The sequence below is a fragment of the Pyrus communis genome, chromosome 14, assembly GCF_041283825.1.
Source record: "Pyrus communis isolate YQ-2024b chromosome 14, ASM4128382v1, whole genome shotgun sequence".
Taxonomy (NCBI): Eukaryota; Viridiplantae; Streptophyta; class Magnoliopsida; order Rosales; family Rosaceae; genus Pyrus; species Pyrus communis.
This window is the reverse complement of record NC_142578.1, coordinates 21,030,655-21,038,423: the sequence shown is the minus strand read 5'-3', so window position 1 is coordinate 21,038,423 and position 7,769 is coordinate 21,030,655. Positions and strand designations below refer to the sequence as shown.

Sequence of the window (7,769 nt, the reverse complement as noted above, 5' to 3'; positions counted from 1 at the left end):
TGTTTATTTCAACCTCTGTTAACGAAAAAAATTCTATCAAAAATTCAAATTTATAAAATGAAAAAAATAATACAAGAAATTGGATTTTGCAAATGTAAATTTATCGTACACACCTACGACTTAATAAACCAAAAGATGAATTAGTGAAATTTTGTAAACATTATCATTTATCGAAGACAAGTTGAAATGATTCTGTAAAAATGGTCGAAGATGGGTACTGATTCTACAAAAACAATCAAGGAGAGGTTGAACTGATTTTGCAAAAACTGTCGATGATGGGATGAACTAATTCTGCAAAAACGTTGAACTGATTCTGCAAAAATTATTGAAGACGGGTTGAACTAATTCAACAAAAATGGTTAAGGATGGGTTGAGTTACGTTGAACTGATTCGGCAAAAGTGGTCAAGGACGGATTGAACTAATTCAGGAAAAATGGTCAAGGATGGGTTGAACTGCGTTGAACTGATTCTGCAAAAACGGTCTAGGATGGGTTGAACTGCGGACGGGTTGAACTAATTCTACAAAAACGGTCGAGGACAGGTTAAACTAATTCTGCAAAAATAATCAAGGATGGGTTAAACTGCAGGAAGGCGGGTTGAACTGATTTTGCAAAAATGGTCAATGACAAGTTGACCCAATTATGCAAAAAAGGTCGAAAAAAGGGTTGAACTAATTCTGCAAAAATGGTCGATGACGGGTTGAATTGATTCTGCAAAAATGGTCGATGACAAGTTGAATTGATTCTGTAAAAATGGTCGATGAAGGATTGAACTGAGTCTACAAAAATGGTCGAGGATGGGCCAAACTGATTCTAGTAATAAAGTATACAAACTGATTCTGCATCTAGTTTCAAAGCTGATTATGCAGAAATAGTCGATGATGGGTTGAGTTTATGGCACATTAATTTTGTTGGAGTTGTGAGGACTTTCTATTAACAACCCTAAAGCCTTTAGGGGTATGGCTAGTATTTTAAAACATTGTTTCCATGTTTTTGGGCTAGGCTTTAGTTGTTTTTATGTTTTTGTCTCTCCTTGACATGTTTAAAAACTAGTGGAGTTCTTTGAAATATAGTAAAAGTTTTTGTTTATATATAAAGCTCCCTATTATCATTCACATGCCTAAATTTTTTTTTTTAAAATTAAACATGTTAAAAATGTAAATAAACATACTCTAATTACTACTAAGCGGGGCGGTGTTAAGATTGAAGAAGATTTGATGAACTAGAGGTCTTGGGTTGTGGAAACCAGACTTATGGCCAGGGAGAGGCTAAAATGCCTCTGTGAGTCTTCTCAGTCCCCGAAAAGGAGGATAACCATGACTTGCCACCAGTTGTCTCCCTTTTTAAAAAAAAAAAAAAAAAAAAAAAAAACTATTTCAGAAAATACAGAAAGATAGGAAGAGAGAGCTCGAGAAATTTTAATGACATGATTGCTTGTCTTAATTGTCAAGTAATGTTTACAACGGTGGTTTATATGTATATCTTTCTTGCAAAGCTTGTAATGAAAGCTTAACAAATGGATAAAATTCTAACTGCCTTATAACAACCTTTATAACTACTCTTATAACAACTCGTATAAACTACCTATCTCATTATTGACAAGTGTCACTAGCTTGACCCTTGATCTCTTCTTGACTTGAATCCTTGATTCTTTTGTCTTCATTGTTTTGCTAGATTTGAGAGCTAGGACAATACTCTTATAACAACTCGTATATATTACCTATCTCATTATTGATGAGTGTTACTAGCTTGACCCTTGATCTCTTCTTGACTTGGATCCTTAATTCTTTTGTCTTAATTGTTTTTCTATATTTGAGAACTAAGACAAGTGAAAAAATGGAAACTTACCAATACCACTACTATTCAGTGATCTAGTTTAACTGTTTTGCTCAACTATTAGACTTTTTAGTGTAAAAGCCTAACCCCTCTCATATCTCTGTTCAATGTCGCTTATTTGAATGGTTGGTCTGTTTAAACTTAGGTGAAGGGGCACACAAATTGCCATAGCCACAGACTTAATTCACATTTGTCACAATGTGCCATTTCAAAAATAATTTCTGGCCCGTTTGTGCTTCTAACCAAACGCACACCGGTCAATATAACTTAGCCGGTTTTTATCTAAATCCAATTACAAACTAGTAACTAACTCATACGGATTTTGTAGCATTTAGCCCCTACACTGACATATTTTGTTCCAATCTAAAACCCAACCTTTAGTCCGTCAAGGACCCTCAAAAAAAAAAAAAAAAAAAAAAATCCCCATTGCATGCAGCAGGAACCTCCTGCTCGATGATGAAAGTTGCTTAACATGAGAAAGAAGCAAAGCTGATCCAACATTTTCAAGCAAAATGTAGAAAGTAAATCCTTAACTCTTTCACTGGGAATAACTCGGTGCATCCAGTAGTAGTATACAAGTACTTGCATTCATTTATCTGATTCACAAAGTGACAGAGAAAGCATTTAAGAAGTTAATGATTGAACCCTAAACTGTTCACATAAAGATGTGACATATTCATCATCTAAATACCTTCTTCTCTTTCAGTATAATTCCATCACTTTCTCTTAGGCCTAAACTCATTAGTCGTATTCCTACTTCCGTAGGCTTATGTAGCCATCACAAGAGCTGAAATTTCTACGCTATTTTACTTTCTAACTCTCATTAGGGTTCCCATCTCATTTTTTTAACAACTTGAAGGGCCCAGCCAACATGATCGGACCCCGCTCATTATGGCCTGCATGTTCCAGAGGTTTGTAGTTTGTACAGATATGATGATCAAAGATGAGGAGGCACTTGAAGCATTAGGGCACAATTTGACCCATCCCCAGCCAACAACAATAAAAAAGTGGGGTTGTGATTGAATAATGTGGTTAATTATTTTGTGGACTGAGAGGGCAAAGACCACCACCATTCCACATGAGTACTCCAATTTATTATCCCTGTCAAGGACTTCATGATTTTGCTGTGTTTTTCCTTCCCGAGGCCCTCCCAAGAACTTCATTGATTCACCTTGACAGGTAAAGCTTCAATATACCTGCATGGCAAAGCTTGCAGCTTTCAGAAGAAGAAAAAGTTATATGCGGTTTGTAGCATATTGCATTTTGAATATTTTTATCTAGATGAAATATCTCATTTATTGAAGGGGTTAAGGACTTTATAAGCTGAATTATTTATGTTGAGCAAATTTCAGTAGGCCAAATGCATAACTTGAATTGAATGTGTAGTCGATTAGTATTGATGTGATGTTAGTATCGATAGATCATGCATGTATCTCAATCTGTTGAAGACCTACCAGCTCATAAGAGCACCGGCTACGTACGCTATGTTTATAGGGTAATCTTGTCCACTAGGGTTTAAATATATTTCTCTATATTCTTCTCTCATTGAAGGCAACACACACACACATACATACTCAATCTTTGTACTACAAGGAATATTAAAGACATAAAAGGAGAGTTATATCCAAACTAGGAAACACAATTACATTCCTATTGTATTATTGTTAACTCACGCCAACACTCCCCCTCAAGTTGGTGCATAGATATCACCTAGACCTAATTTGTCAAGTGAGTCTTGAAACCTTCTTGCAGAAACTGCATGAGTTAGAATATCTGCCAACTGTTCTTCTATCTTCACAAAAGGAATGTCAACTAACTTAACATCCAACTTTTCTTTGATAAAATGTCTATCCACCTCAACATGGTTGGTCATATCATGTTGCACCGGATTGTTAGCTATCTCATGTGCTACTTGATTATCACAGTACAACAGCATAGAACCTTTTGGTTTAAACCCTATCTCAGTGAGTAGAATCCAAAGCCATAGAAGCTCACAAATACCATGTGCCATTCCTCTATACTCAGCCTCGGCCGAAGACCTTGCCACCACATTTTTCTTTTTACTTCTCAATGTCACAAGATTACCAGCTACAAATGCGAAGTATCCCGATGTAGACCGCCGATCAGTGATATTTCCAGCCCAATCTACATCAGTATACCCTTTCACCTCCATATGCCCATGCTTTCTATACATCAACCCTTTTCCTAGAGCTCCTTTTAAGTAACTCAGAATCCGCATTACTGCTGCCATATGATCTTCACTAGGAGCATGCATAAATTGACTCACCACACTTACTGCGTAAGCAATATCTGGCTTTTTAAGTGACAAATAAATCAACCATCTTACCAATCTTTGATACATTTCCCTATTCACTGGGACTTAATCCTGATAAATTGCTACATGATGATTCTGCATAATAGGTGTATCCACTGGTTTACACCCTAACATACCAGTTTCAAACAAAAGATCCAATACATACTTTCTCTAAGATAAGTATATTGCTTCCTGAGACCTAGCCACTTCAATTCCCAAGAAGTATTTAAGTCCTCTAAGATCTTTCATCTCAAACTCAGAAGATAAATGCCCTTGCAGATGTTCGATTTCCATTGTATCATCATATGTGACAATCATATCATCTACATATATGATAAGCAGAGTTACCTTGCCATCCCTACATTTGATGAACAACGTATAGTCTGCGTTTCCCTGTCGATACCCATACTTCTTTATTTCCTGGGTGAACCGCCTAAACCACACTCTGGGTGACTGTTTAAGGCCATACAGTGCCTTCCGAAGTCTACACATTTTCCCACTGAAGTTCGCAGCGCCATAACCTGGTGGAATTAGGGATAACAATGGGTCAGATTGGGTTCGAATGTGCCATCCCCATACCCGAACCCGTTTATTTTCCCAGTACCCAAAACCGTAAAAAACCCGAATAGGTATTCCCTGTAACCGAACCCGTCGGGTAACGGTTTTCCCCGTTTGTTTTCCCATGATGTTCCAGTTCCTCCCTCACTTTTTATTTCTGAATCTCCCACAGCAATGCAACACCATGAAAATTTTGCAACTACAATTCAACTTTAATATGAGGAATCAAATAGAAAACCAAGTAAAAAACTTTCAAAAATAAAAAGTGAAGCAATAGAGGCAACAAGTAAGAACCCCAAATCAGTTTAGTTGGGGTGACGGTGTGAGAGGGACAAGGAGAGAGAGTGAGAGGTTGCCGAGATGGTGTGGGGTCTAGAGGGTATGGTTTGACTGTTTGAGGGCTCGCCAGAGATGGTGGGGTGGTGTGGGTTGTTGTGCCGTGTGTGCGTAGCTCGGGAGAGGTGAAGACTGAGGAGAGTGTAATGAGGAGAAGGAAATAAAGAGTTGCAGAGAAGTGAGGTGAGCGAAAGAGCACATGAAAGAGAAAGGTGAGGGATGACTGGATGAAGGAGAGAAGATGGTAGTGTGGTCCTTGTTTTTTTTTTGGGAAATATGTGTACGCATGTGTGGCGCTCGGGAAAGGGATAGGCACAGAGCACAAAAATGGGAGGAACGTGGAGAGAGAGTGAGGTGTGTTCTTTTATAAAAACATATATATATATATATATATATATAATAAATATTTATATTTTTTATTAAAGAATAAATACAGGGTGGGTTCGGGTACGAGTTCGGATCGGATACCCCTATAACCATAATCGAACCCGAAACCGAACAATTTACCCATCGGTTGCCCGAACCGGTAAAAAACCCAAAATTTTCTACCCAAAACCGAATTGTTTGGGTCAGTTAACTACAGGTATCAGATTTGACAGATTAAATTGTTATCCTTAGGTGGAATATTCATGTACACCTCTTCCTCCAAATCACCATGTAGAAAAGCATTTTTAACATCAAACTATCTTAAAGGCCAGTCATGCTTTGCAACAAGAAATAATAAAACTCTAATGGTATTCATCTTTGCAACAGGAGCAAAGGTCTCCTGATAATCAACCCCAAAGGTTTGGGTAAAACATTTGACCACTAGCCTCGCCTTGTACCTATCAATTGTTCTATCTGCCTTATGTTTAATAGTGAACACCCACTTGCACCCCACTGATTTGTTTCCTTTGGGAAATGGGACCACACTCCATGTATTATTCTTTTGTAGTGCTTCCATTTCAACTTGCATTGCTTTTGTCCATTTTGAATCTTTCAAAGCTTCCTCCACTCTAGTGGGTATTTTGATGGTTTCCATTTGTTGAACAAATGCACAATATTTTGGTGAAAGTCGATGAGTAGAGACATAGTTTGAAATGGATTATCGCGCCTTTCCTTCTGGAGAGTACTTGTCTGGTGGCTTTCCTCAATTTTGTTGATGAGACAACATATAAGATGGTTCAATAATTTCCAAGTAAGTACTTACCTTGGGAATATCCGTTAAAGTATGATGGAGTTTGTTACTGTCTTCTAACTCACTGGAACTATTGCTCGAATTTGGGGCAGTTATCATCCTTGAAGGCCCACTCGGACCAACATCACAATTTCTATTTGGCCCACTTAGGTTGGCAGCTGCAGATGGGTAGACAACAGCAACAACATCATAATTTGGGCTGCAAACAGCAGCGTTAGAATGCAACCTATCATTATTCTCACTGGGTACAACATGCGGCCCACTTGCACAAGCATCACACAGTCCTAGCCCATTCCCTCTGTCATGGTCATCACGCCAATCAGGGTAAGCACGGTTAGCTTCATCTGGGCCAGTTTGGTTAGTAGTATCTTGGCCAATTTGGTCTAAATGCCCGTTTGGGCTATTTACAGAAACAGTAGCCATAATATCGAACCAGCCATAATCTTTACCTAAGGTTGTCTCCCCCTATGGAGTATAGCTGGGGAGGAAAAAATAATTCGTCTTCAAAGAAGGTAACATTCATGGTGACGTACGTATGTTGAGTGGATGGATGATAACATCTATAACCTTTTTGTTGAGGATTAAAGCCAAGGAACACACACCACACCGCACATGGATCAAGCTTGCTTCTTTGATTTTTGTGAAGATGAACATATGCCACACAACCACAAACTCGAGGTTCAAGATGAAGAGTGGAAATGAGCAAAACATGATCAGCATGCACGGCTAAAGGGGTTCTAAAAGAGAGAACACGTGATGGCATTCGGTTCATGATATAAATAGCATAAGTGACAGCATCAGCCCAATATGTCTTGGGTGCACAACTACCAATAAGAAGGGCACGGGTAATTTCAAGGATGTGCCGGTTTTTTTGTTTGGCAACTCCATTTTGTTGTGGGGTCCAAAGAGACATAGTTTCATGAAGAATGCCCTTTTCCGTAAAAAACTGAGAAAGATCCTGATTAAGATACTCACCACCATTGTCTGACCGAATCACTTTAACGGGGAGTGAATACTGAGAATAGACCATGTGATAAAATGCTTTGAAGATGTCACAACATCACTTTTATTTTTCATGAGGTACAACCAAGTCATCCTAGTGCAATCATCAACAACTGTTACAAACCAACGCACATCATGCAGAGTAGTAACAAGAGATGCACATTAGAATGAATTAACTCAAACGGAATTGTTCTTTTATGCAAACTTGGAGAATAAGAAGCTCAATGACTTTTAGTTAATGTGCAAACATCACATTTTAACGAGGACGCTGGAATATTATTAAATAATGATGGAAGTAATTTTCTCAAATAACCAAAGGAGGCATGACCTAGCCGATGATGCCACAGTTGAACAGTCTTCAATTTTCCATTTTCACGACCTTGAACTTGATGAACACGCCCCTGTGCAACATCATCAACATAATACAACTCTCTCCTCTTAGTACCACGCCCATGATTTCTTGAGTCTGAATATCTTGAAGTAAACATTTGCACAACACAATTAATTGCTCAATAACTTGTCCCACAGATAATAAGTGGCTAGAAAG

At 38.2% G+C, this 7,769-nt stretch overlaps 1 pseudogene; it reads right to left on the bottom strand.

Moving 5' to 3' along the window:
- Positions 1–3,522: 3,522 nt before the first annotated feature.
- On the bottom strand, positions 3,523–4,197 carry LOC148691373 (secreted RxLR effector protein 161 pseudogene; annotated as a pseudogene).
- Between the last annotated feature and the right edge of the window lie 3,572 nt (positions 4,198–7,769).